The sequence below is a fragment of the Quercus suber genome, unplaced genomic scaffold (genome assembly GCF_002906115.3).
Source record: "Quercus suber isolate HL8 unplaced genomic scaffold, Cork oak 2.0 scaffold_381, whole genome shotgun sequence".
Taxonomy (NCBI): domain Eukaryota; kingdom Viridiplantae; phylum Streptophyta; class Magnoliopsida; order Fagales; family Fagaceae; genus Quercus; species Quercus suber.
The window spans coordinates 120,272-136,251 of NW_027069833.1; the positions used below are offsets into that span (position 1 = coordinate 120,272).

At 30.0% G+C, this 15,980-nt stretch overlaps 1 long non-coding RNA gene across 1 annotated transcript; it reads right to left on the minus strand.

Annotated features, from left to right (window-relative positions):
• Positions 1-1,772: 1,772 nt before the first annotated feature.
• On the minus strand, positions 1,773-3,214 carry LOC136062101 (uncharacterized). The gene is made up of 2 exons (XR_010623934.1): positions 3,143-3,214; positions 1,773-1,911 (listed from the first exon to the last, which is right to left on the minus strand). It is a non-coding gene; the product is annotated as an uncharacterized LOC136062101 (long non-coding RNA).
• Between the last annotated feature and the right edge of the window lie 12,766 nt (positions 3,215-15,980).

The window sequence follows — 15,980 nt, forward strand, 5'->3', positions numbered from 1 at the left end:
TTATAGAAATATATGGGTTCTTTTTGAGCTGACTCTGATTTATTCACAAATAGCCTAAGCCCTCTCTCTATGAAGGTTTTGAGTGCAAACTTCATGGGATTCGATTTTTTTAGCCTAATACAAAACCTCTTTGTGATATTGTTTTATGCGAAAATAATATAGATATATGTCCTTATATAAATAACTCAAAGTTTATTTTCATTGATCTTTAATGGTTTACACATAAAATAATACCACATAGATGTGTCGTGTTATACTCATAACTTCAAAACCTTCTATGTTCTACAGGATGACTAGTAATTTATTATATATAAAGAAAATACATTATAATTGTTTATTTATTCATCCATTTCGACTTAATTATCTACCAAGATGTAATTTGACACCCTTTTGTTAGTAATTAGGGCGATTTGAACCTAACCATAACCCCTGACCTATAAATCGTCCACATAGGTAACCTAAGTTTGAGTTCAAACTTAAACTTATCTTGATATGAGTTGTTAATATCATGGTTTTCTAACTTGGACCTTTCAAAAAACTAAAAAAGTGAGAGGTTTAGGATTTTTAAGGTCAAACTGTGAAAACGTTATAATTAATTTAGTAATTAATTAAAAAACAAATAAAGGTATATTAAATTTGTAAATACTAGCAAAATTGACTAAAAATATCTAAAAAAACTTAAACACACTTTCAAATAATTTTTCATGATATTATAAGGCTCATAGAAAATAGTAAAACATAAATAAGCATGAAAAATATTGTATAATATTGTATAATAACCCTTCAAGTAGAAATCATTTTGAATAAATAAAAATATAACTTTTAATTATTTTATTAAATTCCCATGCAAAGACATTATTCTTAAACTAGCCTGATCACACGCACTTCGCGCGTGCGATGAGGCTTTTTTTTAGTGGTCCTATCTTGTAGCAAAAAAAAAAAAAAAAAAGACTGTGTTTTTATTTTATATATATAATTTTTATTTTGAGAATATAATTTAGAAGTGGATAAAGAAATTTGAAAATCAATAAGAGAGTAGTCTTATTTTTTAGGCAATATTTTAGTAGGAGTTAGAGTTGTATTTTTACTAGATTGTCCTTTAGTTTTGTCTCTACTTAAACATAGGGATGTAGGGACATTTTTGAACAAAAAAATAAGGATCCCAAATAGTGGAAGCCTCTTAAATAATAGTATAGATGACAAGTAAATTTAGCGAAGAAAACAAATTTAGTAATATTTAATAAATTGAGAGAAAGAGATGGAAAATTATTAGGTACTCCTGGAGTACTATAAACGCGTACTCTCCCCTCTCACATGAATGGTGGGTCTCACCATGAATTTAATTAGTGTGACCTACCATTCATGTGAGAGGAGTGAGTATGCATTTATGGTACTCCGAGAGTACACAATAATTTCCCCAAAGAAATGATATAAAAAGTTGAAAAACTATAAGTCTATAAATCATATAAATCCAAAATAAATATAATAATACTTCATAGTTGATCACAAGGAGAATAAATGCTTAACAATATTTAAAAATATTAATAAAAATATACCTTCAAAATATATATTTAAAAATATAAATAAAATAAATATGTATTAATTAATTAATACACATATCCCTCCCATGTCGTGTCCTAATTTTTCAAAACTTGTCGTGTCATACCTATACCTCTATCCATGTCCGTGCTTCCTAGATTACAACACACTTATCTTGTTTTCAATTATGAAAAAAAAAAAAAATTAGACATTTAATTCGTTTATATCCAACATATTAAAAGTCTACTTGTAAGATTACAATTTGCAGGGATTGAAGTTCATAGTTGATGAAAATGCTATCTCTGTGTCCTATCAATCCAATGACAGACCAGCAACACCAATAACTGCTATGTCTTCAGTGTTCAGTCCTCCCTATTGGAAACCAACAGAAAGAAATAACACAACTTAATAGACAAAAGTGGGTCTAGAAATGGACTTACATGTAATTACAACATCATGTTTAGATTGATCTAAATTCAAATGCATGCAAATTGACTCTCCTAGAATCACTCTTCTTGTTAAATAAAATGACAAATATATGAAATCAAACAATGAAGACTACGTCTGAGAGATGCAAGAATCAATTTCTAAGGAGCTAAGAAACTTTCCTTTGCTGGGAGGCTGCAATTGCTATACTTAGTGCTTTATAAACAAAAAGTATACTGATCTAACATCTTACTGCCTAAAGAAGTCATTAAGCTGATAAAGCAGCAATTTAGCAGATTCTATGGAGTTGAAGTGATAACTCATGAAGTGGCTTGGAATTTAATATACTGACAAAGAGTGATGGAGCCTGGAGGTTTGGAGTGCAGGAGAGTTGCGGACTCAAACAAGGCAAAATGATGAGGCATACATGAAATGTTTTTGCCCAATTGGGGTGTCTTGGACAAGAGAAAACTCTGCTGAGATCTATCCTCTTGGATGCTGAAGAAACTAATAGAAAGTATTTGTTTTTGCTTCCTTAGAATTAAGGAGCAGCCAATTATATTTATATTGGAACATATACAAAGATGATCTGTTTTACATGATGACAGAACAGATAGCTACTGTAGTGATTGGATAACAAAAGAACTATTAAACACTATCAGTTTGTTTTGAGATTGTAGACTAAAGCTAATTAGTCGCTAACCCTACGATGCACGAGATAGTTAAATAAAAGGACAATTAACCAACATCACGTTAAGGTAAAAGAATTAGTGAGAGACTGATTTGCCCACTAAGAATTTAAAAGAAAAAAGATTGATATAATAAAATCTAAGAAATTTAGAAATAGAAAATTGGGTTAATAATATGCATATTATAAAAAAATTGGGTTAATAAGTTTAGGGTTTTGAGATGGTAATTGCTAGGGTTTTAAGGAGAGAAAAAAAAAGTCCTACCAGGAGTCTAAATAATATAAACAATTCAAAATATGGAACATTATCAAATTTATAACACCTAATTCCATTATCTTTTACGATGAATCCAAACAAATAATTAATTGAAATTAATCCAAACAAATAATTAATCAACCAAAAATCAAAGCTTTAATAAAAAACAAAAAATCGCATGAACCCAAATAAAAATTCTCAATAAAGCAAGAACATATAAAAATTTACCACACCTTGGGCTGGAAGACATAGGTTGCAGCTTTAATTTTTCTCCAAAAAATAGAGATGCTTCATCTGCCATATACAATATAAAATAATTATTAGAATTTCAACCCAAAAACCAAAGCCATAAAAACACTATCAAAATATAGAGATTAACCCAAATACTAAGAAGAAAATCAATTCTAAATATAATAAAACAATAAGATAGAATGAAAATTTCAGGCACATATGAAAGCAAATAAAAAAGACAAAACCTACGTTTTTTTTTTTTTTTTACGTGAGTCTCTCTCCTTATTTTTTTAATCTTAAAGTGAAGTTGAGTTTAGGATTTTGAGATGGTAATTGCTAGGGTTTTAAGGAGAGAAGAGAGAGTCCTACCAGGAGTCTCTCTCTCTCTTTTTCTTAATCCTAATTTTTTTTTTTTTTTTTTTTGGTGAGTCCTTTAAAAAAAAAATTCAAACCTAAAGTGAGTCATTTTGTTTTAATTCTAACGTGAGGTATCTTAAAAAATTATAATTAATTTTTAATCTTCAATTTTATATTATATATAGATAATAATAATGATGTGATAGGCCAACAAAATATATCTAATAGAGTTTTACTTAAACTAAACTATTGTAACACTAATAAATATAAGAAGATATAAAACCTAGAATAAAAAGAATCTAAAATAAAAAGAAAAAGAAACTAATGATGTCGTAGAAAATTGTGAGAGCTTTAAAGGCTTCAGTTTTATATATATATATATATATATATATATATATATATATATATATATATATATATATATATATATATATATATATATATATATATATATATATAGATAGATAGATAGATAATAATAATAAATATAGATGATGATTTTTGTGTTAAGTTGATGTAGGATAGAATTTACAATTTAATTTTTGTAATTATTTAATTTTGGTATTTTTATGCAAAAAAACGTTATGTTAGGTCTAGGTGATTTATTTCCTTGTTTTTAGGTTCTTTTAATGTTTTTTTGGTCAAATTTGGTTCCTATTATGGTTAGATATTAATTAGGGCATATTTTAGAATATATTTTCTTGTCTATCAAGTTTTATAGAGCCCTTAAATAAGCCTCCTAGTTTGTATACATTTTTCAATATTATTGATATTAATAAAAATTCGAACTTTTGTCTATTGTTTTTCTGATGGACTCTATATAAGATATAAAACCTAAAATAAAAAGAATCTAAAATAAAAAGAAAAAGAAAATAGTGATGATGTGGAAAATTGTGAGAGATTCAGAAGCTTCGGTTTTATATATATATATATATATAGATGATTATCTAATTCCTGAACTTTAGCTGAAGTAGACGTTGTCTTAATAGATGCTAAAGTCCCTCAAAAATTCTCTTGGGGATGGAGGAAACTCCTCTACCATAGAGAGTTTACAAGACAGTTTATATGATCTTCTGTGGGGGGTGGAAAAAAAATATTATCTTGTGGGTATGGTTACAGAGTAGTATGTGATGTTGGAGGTAGTGTTTCAGGCAAAAGTTTCAAGTGTATTGAAGGAAAAAAGCTATGTCTGGAAGCCACTTAGGTCTAATTGTCTGGTTTCTATACAGAGCAAACTTCCTCTGGTGGACATTGGAGACATAGAAAGATCTATTTGGGTTCCTGCCAAGGGGGCATTAATGCCAGCTAAGAGACCTAGAGGCAAATTTCGATTGAGGATATCTGAGGTTAATTGGTGGAAGCTAATTTGGTTTTGTACCACCATTCCTAGACATTCTTCATCATTTGGCTTGCTAAAAAAAAAAAATTACATACTTGGGATAAACTCCTATGGTGGGGGCACAAGGTGATAATCTGTGTGCTTTCTGCAGAAGTTGCATAGGAAGTCCACACCATTTATATTTTAAATGCAGTGTGTCAAAAAGATTATGGAGGGAAGTTATGAAGAGATGCCTAATTAATACTCTTTGGAAACAAATTGGAATAAGGTTGGTTGAATGGGGGTTAGAAAGTTTAAAAAGTAAAAGTCTTCCTCATGTAAGCAACTTCAAAAGCCTTCCACAAAAGCCAAAGTATAGAAGTCTTAAAAAAGGATGCGCTTGTTGGAGTTATGCTATATCAAGGAATCTAGTTGGAATCTCTAGAGATGCGTAAAGGTTCGAATTTATCAATACGTATATTTGTTTGGTGGACTGCTTCAATGCGGGCAAATACAGTTGTATAGCTACTTAGTAAGCAATCAGAAATTCTCTTCTAGTCCTAGATTGATACTTCAAAAAAAAAAAAAAAAAGGTTTAAATTTCAACATTTTGATGTAAAAGATGAGAAAACAGCTCAGTGTCGGGCAATATACTAGCAAGAAACTCAAAGAAATCAACAAACTAGATTACAAGTAAATGCTCATTATTATAATTAACATACTAGATTACAAGTAACTCCTCACTATCCTAAAACCTACTACGTTTAGCAACCTCTTCAGGGGATTCATCACGAGCAATTTTCTTACCCAATTGTTGTAGTAAATCATGCATCTGAAAGCCTTCCCGTGTGATGGTTATAAGAGATTTTTCCTGAAGAACTTCTATATCAATGTCTGGATAGTCATAGAGAGTCTCTAGTATATACGTTACACGACTTTTGAACTCTTCTTTGAAGAAACAAGCAATATCTAAAAATATGCTTTTCTCTCTTTCCTCAAGGCCATCAAAGCTTATTCTAAGCACATCCAAAATATCTTTTGGGGGTTTTTTTTCAATTTTACGTAGGGTACTTTCCCACAAATTTGGGCTTCTACAAAATAGGGAGGAACCCAAAACTTCAAGAGCTAAAGGAAGGCCTTTAGTGTAATTACAAATTTCTGACACAACTCTGCATAACCTTCTTGAGGATAGTCTTTCTTGAAAGCTTTTCGACTAAAGAGCTCGAGAGATTGAGCATTGTCCAATTCCTTAAGTTTGAATATTTGAGCTTCAGCCACTTCATGCCTAATTAATAGGCCTTGATCTCTTGTTGTGATAATAATTCTACTTCCTTCACCAAACCAATTTTGCTCACCTGCTAACGCTTGTAATTGCACAGATTGATCCACATCATCAAGAATGATAAGAACCTTTTTATGACATAATCTTTTCCTTATTATTGTGATTCCTCGTTTAATATCTGGAATATTAGTACTCCTGTCAATCAAGATATCAGAAAGTAGTTGCTGCTGTAAAGAAACTAGACCATCGATTCCACTTTTTTCTCTAACGTTGGCAAGAAAGCTGCAGTCTTCAAAATGATCATGATATCTCTCATAAACAACTTGTGCTAGGGTTGTTTTGCCCATCCCACCCATTCCCAGATTCCAAGAAAGCGAACCTCATTCGACCCATGACTAATAAATTTTCCAGTTCATCCATTGGAGATTTTATACCAACAAGATCCTTGTGAAAGAATGAATATAAATAAGTCAATTTACCATGTATTTTTCTAACCAAATCTTCAACAATTTCTGACTCACGGCTACAACAAAGATAAGACAAGAAGTTTGTTGAGTTAGCCCGACCATAAAGAGATTAAATGCCTCAGCAAATGTACAATGTTTAGTATTAGATTCAATAGAAAATTATTAGATACTCCCGAAGTACCATAAATACGTACTCTCCCTCTCCCACCATGAATTTAATTAGTGGGACTCACCATCAATGTGAGAGAAGAAAGTGCGCATTTATGATATTCCGAGAGTATACAATAATTTTTAACGCTACTTAGTTGGCTTTTGGTCTTGAGTGTCTGCCCTAAAATTTTTTTTCTCTTTGCTTATCAAAGCAAGTCTACAGAGAAAATATAAATTAGTAAGCCATTGATGAAGCAAAAAAAGAAAAAAGAAAAGAAAGATATGGCAATACGTAGGTGGATATGATATGAGTAGTGGTCAGATAAAAAAAAAAGAAGGGAAAATTGCCAACACACACTTTCAGAGTAGTAGTGGAATAAGATGTTTTATTATAAGGGCCAAATTAAACATATTAATTAATAATTTTTAAATCCACGGAAAATATATATATATATATATATATAATATTATTTTCTCGCATATAAGAAAATTTCATCAAGTCAGTTTTATATAATTCAAGATTAATATTTTCTTTCATTAAGTCAATGTAATTTTTCTTTAAATTATATTAATCACAATCAATATTAATTCCTTATACATTTTAAAATAAACTTTTTGTTCAATAAATTAATGATTATACATTAAAGTATAATAACACTTTTAAATAACATAAAATGTATAATTTCCAGTAAATAAAATAAAATAAAAAATGTCACTTTAATTTTGGATCCAAACAAGCAAACAACCAAGTTTATTATACAATTTTATAATTTAGGTACTTACAAAATATAAAAGCCTGTTTAATCATTTTGTGTCGTATTTTAAACAAGTCAAATTTTTTTTTTTTTTTGAAAAAACTAAGTATTTTAACACACACATACGGAAGAATGAAGAAAGTTTTAAAGAAACGGACAGTAATGTATATCTAAAATGGCTTAACTCTTAGATACACAACACGTGTTTTTTTATAACCAACATAACTTTTTTATTGAATGTGTTGAAATTAGCTGTGTCTATTTCAACTTAGCTTGACCTATTGATTAAGTGTGTTAGATGGCTTATGCTGTGTTGACTCAACCAGCCTAATTTATGAATCGTGTTATGATTGCTGACTTTTGACAATAGATCATGTTTGGGTTGACTTAATACTCATTTAATAATTGCATAAAAATTTTCGACAAAGATGACAATCAGAGAAATACTCATTTAATAATTGCATACAAAACCCCTAATCTTAACACGATCTCAAGGTGCGGCGGTTGTGTTAACAGGGCAGGGGCGGCTCTATAGCCAGGCCAGGGGGTTCAAATGAACCCCCTGGCTTGGCCCCAAAAAAAATATTATATATAAATTTTTTATTTTTCATTTTTTTTTTATTTTGACCCTTAAAATAAAATTTTGAACACTTTCACCCTAAATTTTGTTTAAACCCGATTGAAATAAACTTGAAATATAATCATATTAGTGTTATTTTCATAATATTTTCACAATATTTTTACAATAAAAATTAAATGACAAGTTGTAATTGACTTTTTATCTAAACCCTTAACTAACATCACTTTTTTACATACTTTTAACAACTTGCCATCTAAATTTTATTGTGTGTTTTGTCAATAACACTACTATTAAAATTGCTCATTTGTTAAAAAATAAATAAACATTCTCTTTGAACTCTGGCTTACTTTACTATTGATGGTAGAATGAAACTGTTTTTTTCTACACTTTTCTTCTTCATCAAAAAAAAAAATTACACCACTTGTACAACCAACTGATCTGTATTTCCATCTATGATTCTTTTCTCGTACTCTCTTTCTCCCTTCTATATCTCTTTCTATCTAATCAAGTAGTTTGGTAAGTGTTCTACAATTTTTTTAGTTCAAAAAGCCTTTTAGTGTTTGCTCCAATTTCAAGAGAATGACCACACATGTGATTAAAAATCCATACACTTCAAAAGCAAAATCTTCTAGAAGTTACTATTTATTTTCCTTAGTTTAACGTTTACTCTCAGACCAACTCTTAGGTGTGTTACTATTCTTCTTTATAATATATTTTTATTTAACTGATATTACATATGATTATAATAAATTATTATTAATTTGACAAATATTATGATTAGTTATTTATTTATATTTATTTATATGCATTCTATAGTTGTTTTCTTACCGATCTTTAAATTATTAATAATTTTTTAGACTATTTTACAAGATAGTTATATTGTATACTATTTCAAATACTATGTTAGATTATTATATGTAATATGACAATTGTATATACCAAAAAAAAAAATCATTTTATCTTTTACTCCCCACAACAAATCCTAGCTTAAGACACTATTGACCCCCCTAAAAGAAAATCCTGGAGCCGCCACTGTAACAGGGGCACCTATAAGCTCTTGATAACAAGGGCAACCCAGGTGGTCAACATGATATGACTGAGAAATCTATTTCGAAGAAAAGTATTGAATGCAAATTCAAAGATCACGGTGTTATTTGTATAGTTTGAGCTTTATTACCTAAGTTTGTAATATACAGGGGACTGACTCAAAGTTTTTCTGGTTCAACTGGATAAAATTTAAATGAATATTTTTTTTAGGAGAAGGTAAGTGAAAATTTGTTGTGCTAATCCACACAAAAAATACTATATTAACAATAATTTTACACTTCGAGTGTTTTTAAATTTTTTTTTTTAGAAACAACTTTTAAGGTATCGATGTCCTCATTGTAAAAAAAAAAAAAAAAAAAAAAAAAAAAAAAAAAAAAAAAAAAAAAAAAAAAAAAAAAAAAAAAAAAAAAAAAAAAAAAAAAGGAATAAGAAGTTACGTACCTATCATGTACATGCCATCCGGAGATATTGCCCACTTCTTTCAAAGCAGCTTTCCACACTTTCACATCGTTTGTGTTAACTTTGGGATTTTTTACAAGTTCAGCGAACGCTTTATCAAAAGTCCCAATTTGATTTCGTACGTCAGAGGGATCCACGTGATAAAAGACTGGAAAAATTGTCAACTTGTTCTCTTTCATGCATTCAACAATCTTTGCTAGTTCAATCAAGCACCATCTTGAAGAAGCATAGTTTATTGAGAGAACAATGATTGCATACTCTGACTTTTCTATTGCTTTCAAGAGCACCGGAGAAATATATTTTCCTTGCTCAAGTTTTTCATCATCTTTGAAGGTGTTAATACCTTTTTGTACCAAAGCATTGTAGAGGTGGTCTGTAAAATTCTTGCGGGTGTCAACACCACAAAAACTAAGAAATACATCATGGTTATTAGAGGAGGAGGAAGAGGTAGTTTGAGAGGCCATGGAAGCGATTGTAAACTATTACTGGGCTGTTTTGGGTGATGTCCCTGTATGTTTTATCATCACTTGCAAGCTAGTTTATGGCGATGTCCTAGAGTGTGTTACAGACTTGGGAGATTGTTAAAGAGACTTTAGTTTCTTTATCAAGGCTCTGGGTTGGTGATAATATATGGAAGCAAATCCCGCTTTCCACGTTGTGAAAAAGTGGTCATGGATGAACTTCCAGGAAACCAGACATAAAAGTTTTAATGTTTTATACTTCTTTTTTAATTTATTTTGCTAAGAAAGTTTTATACTTCTTTTATCTATCAATTTTTTTTTTCTTTTTTTTTTTGAAGTTGGTCATTTACTAGACCTAAGAGAAGTGGGCGACACCGTCCGTGTTGGGTTCCATAATAAGAGAAAGAAATGATACATCTATAACATTTTCATAACAAATTTTAAGTAACAAATTGTTATTGGTATGTAAAAAAAGTAATTTCAATGGTATATTCAAATTAGAACTAATAATAAATAACAACTTATTATCTAAAATTTGTTGTGAAAGTATTATGAACATAACATTTCTCTAATAAGAAACTAAGAAACCCATGTAACAAATAGACCAAATAAATTTTGCCCGAAATAGTTCGGCTTTTGGCCCAACCACTTGCCGTGAACATTTATCCTTGCATATCAAAGCAATTATATATATTACCAGAACAGTTACAATTTATTTATATTAACTCTTTTATTCAAAAAAAAAAATTAGAAGAAAAAACTTAGTAAATACTCTTATTCATAATAAATAAATAAAAATTGAACAAAAGCATAGATTTTTAAAATGTAAAATAGTAAAAAACTGTATTAAAATAAATAAATCAAATATATATATAACGTGATTTAGCCAGTCAACACTACAAAAACTAAGAAATATATCATAGTTATAAGAGGATGAAGATGAGGAGGCGGAGGAAGGCGCAGTTTGAGAGGCCATTGAAGCGACTGCAAATTTACTAGCTTGTTTAGGGCGATATTTGATTAAAAGAAAAAGAATGCTCTTAGTAATTAGGGTAAAATGTAAAACTAACACTATAAGTTTCTTTAGATTTCATTTCAGTCCATTCATCAAAAAAAAAAAACAACAAACGGCGATGGGCCTGGTTCGTGGATCGGCGATGGGTTGCTCATGGGTCTGGGTTCGTCGTGCTCATGGGTCGTCGTGCTCGTGGGTCGTCTGGGTCTGGGTGAAGGCGATGGGTTGCTCGTGGGTCTGGGTTCGTCGCGGGTCTGGGTGAAGGCGAGGTGAAGGAGATGGGTTCGATCGAGCTCGGAGGCGATCTGGTGTCGATCTGGAGCTCGTTGCTTGGAGTCGATGGGTTGCTCATTGCTTGGGTTCGATCGTGGATCGGTCCGTTTGTTCTGGGTTTCTCTATTTTTTCAACTGATCGGTCCGTTTTTCTGGGTTTCTCTCCTTTTTTGGTTGATCGGACTGCGTTGGTTTCTCTTTTTTTCTTTGTTTTTGGCTCTTGCTGAGTGTGTTTTTCGTTCTCACTCGTTCTCTCTCAGAGGCTCTCTTCTTTTCTGTGTTATCGTGCGAGACCCGGAAATGGTTTGAAGGTAAAATGAAAGCGTAAAACCATTTCCGGGTCAAGGGTGAAAATTCGGTCAAACTTTAAGCATATTTTCCAGAAAATGGATTTTTCTTTGCTAGCCAAACACATGGGTCAGGTGGTAAATGATTTCAGGAAATCATTTACCACCAAAACAAACGCAGCCTAAGAGAAAGAAATGATACATCTACAACATTTTCATAACAAATTTTAAGTGACAAATTGTTATTAGTATGTAAAAAAAGTAATTTCAATGGTATATTCATCAAATTAGAACTAATAATAAATAACAACTTATTATCTAAAATTTGTTGTGAAAGTATTATGAACATAACATTTCTCTAATAAGAAACTAAGAAACCCATGTAACAAATAGACCAAATAAATTTTGCCCGAAATAGTTCGGCTTTTGGCCCAACCACTTGCCGTGAACATTTATCCTTGCATATCAAAGCAATTATATATATTACCAGAACAGTTATAATTTATTTATATTAACTCTTTTATTCAAAAAAAAAATTAGAAGAAAAAACTTAGTAAATACTCTTATTCATAATAAATAAATAAAAATTGAACAAAAGCATAGATTTTTAAAAAGTAAAATAGTAAAAAACTGTATTAAAATAAATAAATCAAATATATATAACGTGATTTAGCCGGTCAACACTCCAAAAACTAAGAAATATATCATAGTTATAAGAGGATGAAGATGAGGAGGCGGAGGAAGGCGCAGTTTGAGAGGCCATGGAAGCGACTGCAAATTTACTAGCTTGTTTAGGGCGATATTTGATTAAAAGAAAAAGAATGCTCTTAGTAATTAGGGTAAAATGTAAAACTAACACTATAAGTTTCTTTAGATTTCATTTCAGTCCTCTAACTTTTAAGTTTATTCAATTAAGGCTTTTCCTTCAACTTTTGTTATATGTTATGGTTAATTTTTCAATTTTATAAATTTTTCTTCAAATTTTTTAAATTAAAGAAATTCAATTAATGATTGAAAATATTTTCCAGGTTTTTTTTTTACAAAAAATTTTAACAAAAGTTAACAAAAAGATCTTAATTGAATAAATCTAAAACTTAATATACTGAAATGATCGAAAGTAAAGATAGAAGACTGAAATAAAATTTGAAAGAAGTTAGAGAATCAGTTTTGCATTTCCATTGTAGTCAAAGCAGCTTATGTGTAAAGTTAAAGTGCGTGTTCTGGCCTTTAGAGCATCTCTAGGCGCATGGCCATCTGGGTATATTAGCTATAATATAGAGAACTTGTGCACTATGGATGCTCCTGCGGACTTAGCAAAGTCAGATTTTTTTTTGGGCTCATGAACAATAGCCTATCAAGTTTGACGGGCTACTGTTCATTCTTCAAATTTTTATTTTCTATTATAATAATTAAGTGCTGAATAAAAAAATGTTGGAAGATATATAGTTATTAAAAAAAGAAAAAATAATAAATGAAGAAATAATATTTAAATGTGATAGAGAGTTTATTAGAAAGTGTATTTGAAAAATTGATAGATAAAAACTAAATGCTACTATTCATTAACCAAACAGTACAAAAATTTAACTAATCTGCTACGAATGCTCTTAGCAATGAAGTAGAAAAGATGAGGAACACCTTTGTTTTGCGGGAAGATTCTTGGAAGATGGGGAGGCTTAGCAAACTGATTGATTAATGCGGGAAAAAAAAAGAGTACTTTGACACGTGAATGCCGGACCCCCCTGTCTGACTTGCAGAAATCACTTCCATCAATGATGACTATTCCCTATTCTTTTCTAACTTTTTGAAAAAAAAAAATATGTAACGTTAATGTCATCCTCACGTGAAGAGGATTTTTGTCGGTGCACAATGCTTTCCTCCTAAGCTTGGTATTTTTTTTTTTTTGGGTTAAATTTTGTCCTTTAAAAAAAAATCATGCTTCTTACTAATATGTTTAGAAATTGGAATAGTTAATTTGATAAAATTTAATTAAATTTAATATATTTGTTTTATATACAATTTTTTTTTTTTTTGAAAACTTTTAGATTTCTTCTCGCCCACCCGTTAACAAAAGCCTATTTTAAATGATAATAATAATACAATTTTGGAAAACTTTGCTATGAAGGTTCGAGGTGTCAGAAGAAGGAGGACACCCATTTCAACTTTACAAATACGCTGCTTTGACTCGGAAGGGAATTACATAGAACTCTCTAACTTTATCATAAGCCAAACATTTTACTGGGAAGATACCTGGAAGATGGAGAAGGATATTTGAGAACCGAGTTAAGTGTGAATACTTGACATATAATAATATAATATAACTGTTTCACTTCTCACTTTTCTCCTTTGGTTAGTCCCCACGCTGAATCACTTTATGACTTCTATACACAAAAAGAGAGATGATTTGAAAGAGTAACAAAAAATAATTGATAAAAAATATAATATAAAAAAGATAATTTATATGAATTTTTGAAAAATAATTATGTAAAATAGAAAAAAAAATTCCTACGTTAAAATACACAAGAATTTTTGCATACAAGTGCTCTATGTGTAAAGTTAAAGTGCGTGTACTTAGACATGACAAAACTGGTTAGAATTTGAAGATCTGACCTGATCCGACTCAAAAAATACCTAACCCGAACTCAAATTTTTTGACCCAAAGTAAAAACAGGTTAACCTGTGATCCGACCCCATTTTTTTGCGAGTCAACCCGACCTGACCCAGATAACTTGTGACCCAACATGTTAAAAAAATTCGCTAAAAATATATATATAGACTACATCCTGATGCTAGGTGCATAAAGCACAAAGCACCGAAAGAGAGGTGATTTGAAAGAGTAAAAAAAAAATGATAAAAAATATAATATAACCTGATGCTAGGTGCATAAAGCACAAAGCACGAAAGAGAGGTGATTTGAAAGAGTAAAAAAAAAATGATAAATAATATAATATAAAATAGATAATATGTATGAATTTTTGAAAAATAATTATGTAAAATAGAAAACAATTTTGGATAACTTTGCTACGAAGGTTCGAAGTGTCAGAAGAAGGTGGACACCCATTTCAACTTTACACATACGCTGCTTTGACTCGGAAGGGAATTACATAGAACTCTCTAACTTTATCATAAGCCAAACATTTTACTGGGAAGATACCCGGAAGATGGAGAAGGATATTTGAGAACCGAGTAAAGTGTGAATACTTGACATATATATGACTGTTTCACTTCTCACTTTTCTCTTTTGGTTAGTCACCACGCGGAATCACTTTATGACTTATATACACAAAAAGAGAGATGATTTGAAAGAGTAACAAAAAATAATTGATAAAAAATATAATATAAAAAAGATAATTTATATGAATTTTTGAAAAATAATTATGTAAAATAGAAAAAAAAAATTCCTACGTTAAAATACACAAGAATTTTTGCATACAAGGGCTCTGTGTGTAAAGTTAAAATGTGTGTACTTAGACATGGCAAAACTGGTTAGAATTTGCAGACCCGATCCGANAACAAAAAAAAATGATAAAAAATATAATATGAAATAGATAATATGTATGAATTTTTGAAAAATAATTATGTAAAATAGAAAAAAAAAATTCTACGTTAAAATACACAAGAGTTTTTGCATATAATGCTCTAACACTATGTTTGGTTGGAGGGATTATAGGGAGGATGAAAAACAATGGGTAGAAAATGATGTGGAAAACAATATTTTCCACTGTTTGGGAAGCAAAGGAAAACAGAGAGGATGGAAAACCGGGAGAAAATTTTCCTCATGGGCCCACCAATTTTTTTCCTCCCAAATCGAGAGGAAAACTATGGAGAAAAAACTGCTCTTACCGTGGAATTACCCAAATACCCTCTCCCAATGTCTCCAACAACCTAACGCGGCAAAAAAAAAAAGGAAGCCGGAAATAACCACCAAAACCAGCACCACCACCAAGCACCGAAACTTAGCATAGAAAACTAAAACATAACACAATCAAAACAAAATATAAGGGAAAAATAAAATAAAGAAGAAAAAATTAAAATTGAGAAATGTCACTACAATATTTTTACTATAAATTTTAAGTGGTGAGTTGTTACTAACTAATACTGATAAAAAAAAAATATTTAAGTGATATGTTCAAATTAAAATCAGTAATAACTTATCATATATGATTTATTGTGAAAATATTGTAAAATGTTAAGGATGTAACACTTTTTTTTTTTTCAACGTGATCTGATCAAGTTGTACATTATTGCAATTTTTACATTATAATAATAAAAATAATAATATAAATTTATATATATGATGTGATAAATTTTATATTATGTAATAAGTACAAATAAATCTATTTCTTACATATTATGTAACAAGGGTATAATAGTCAATTTATATATGTGGGG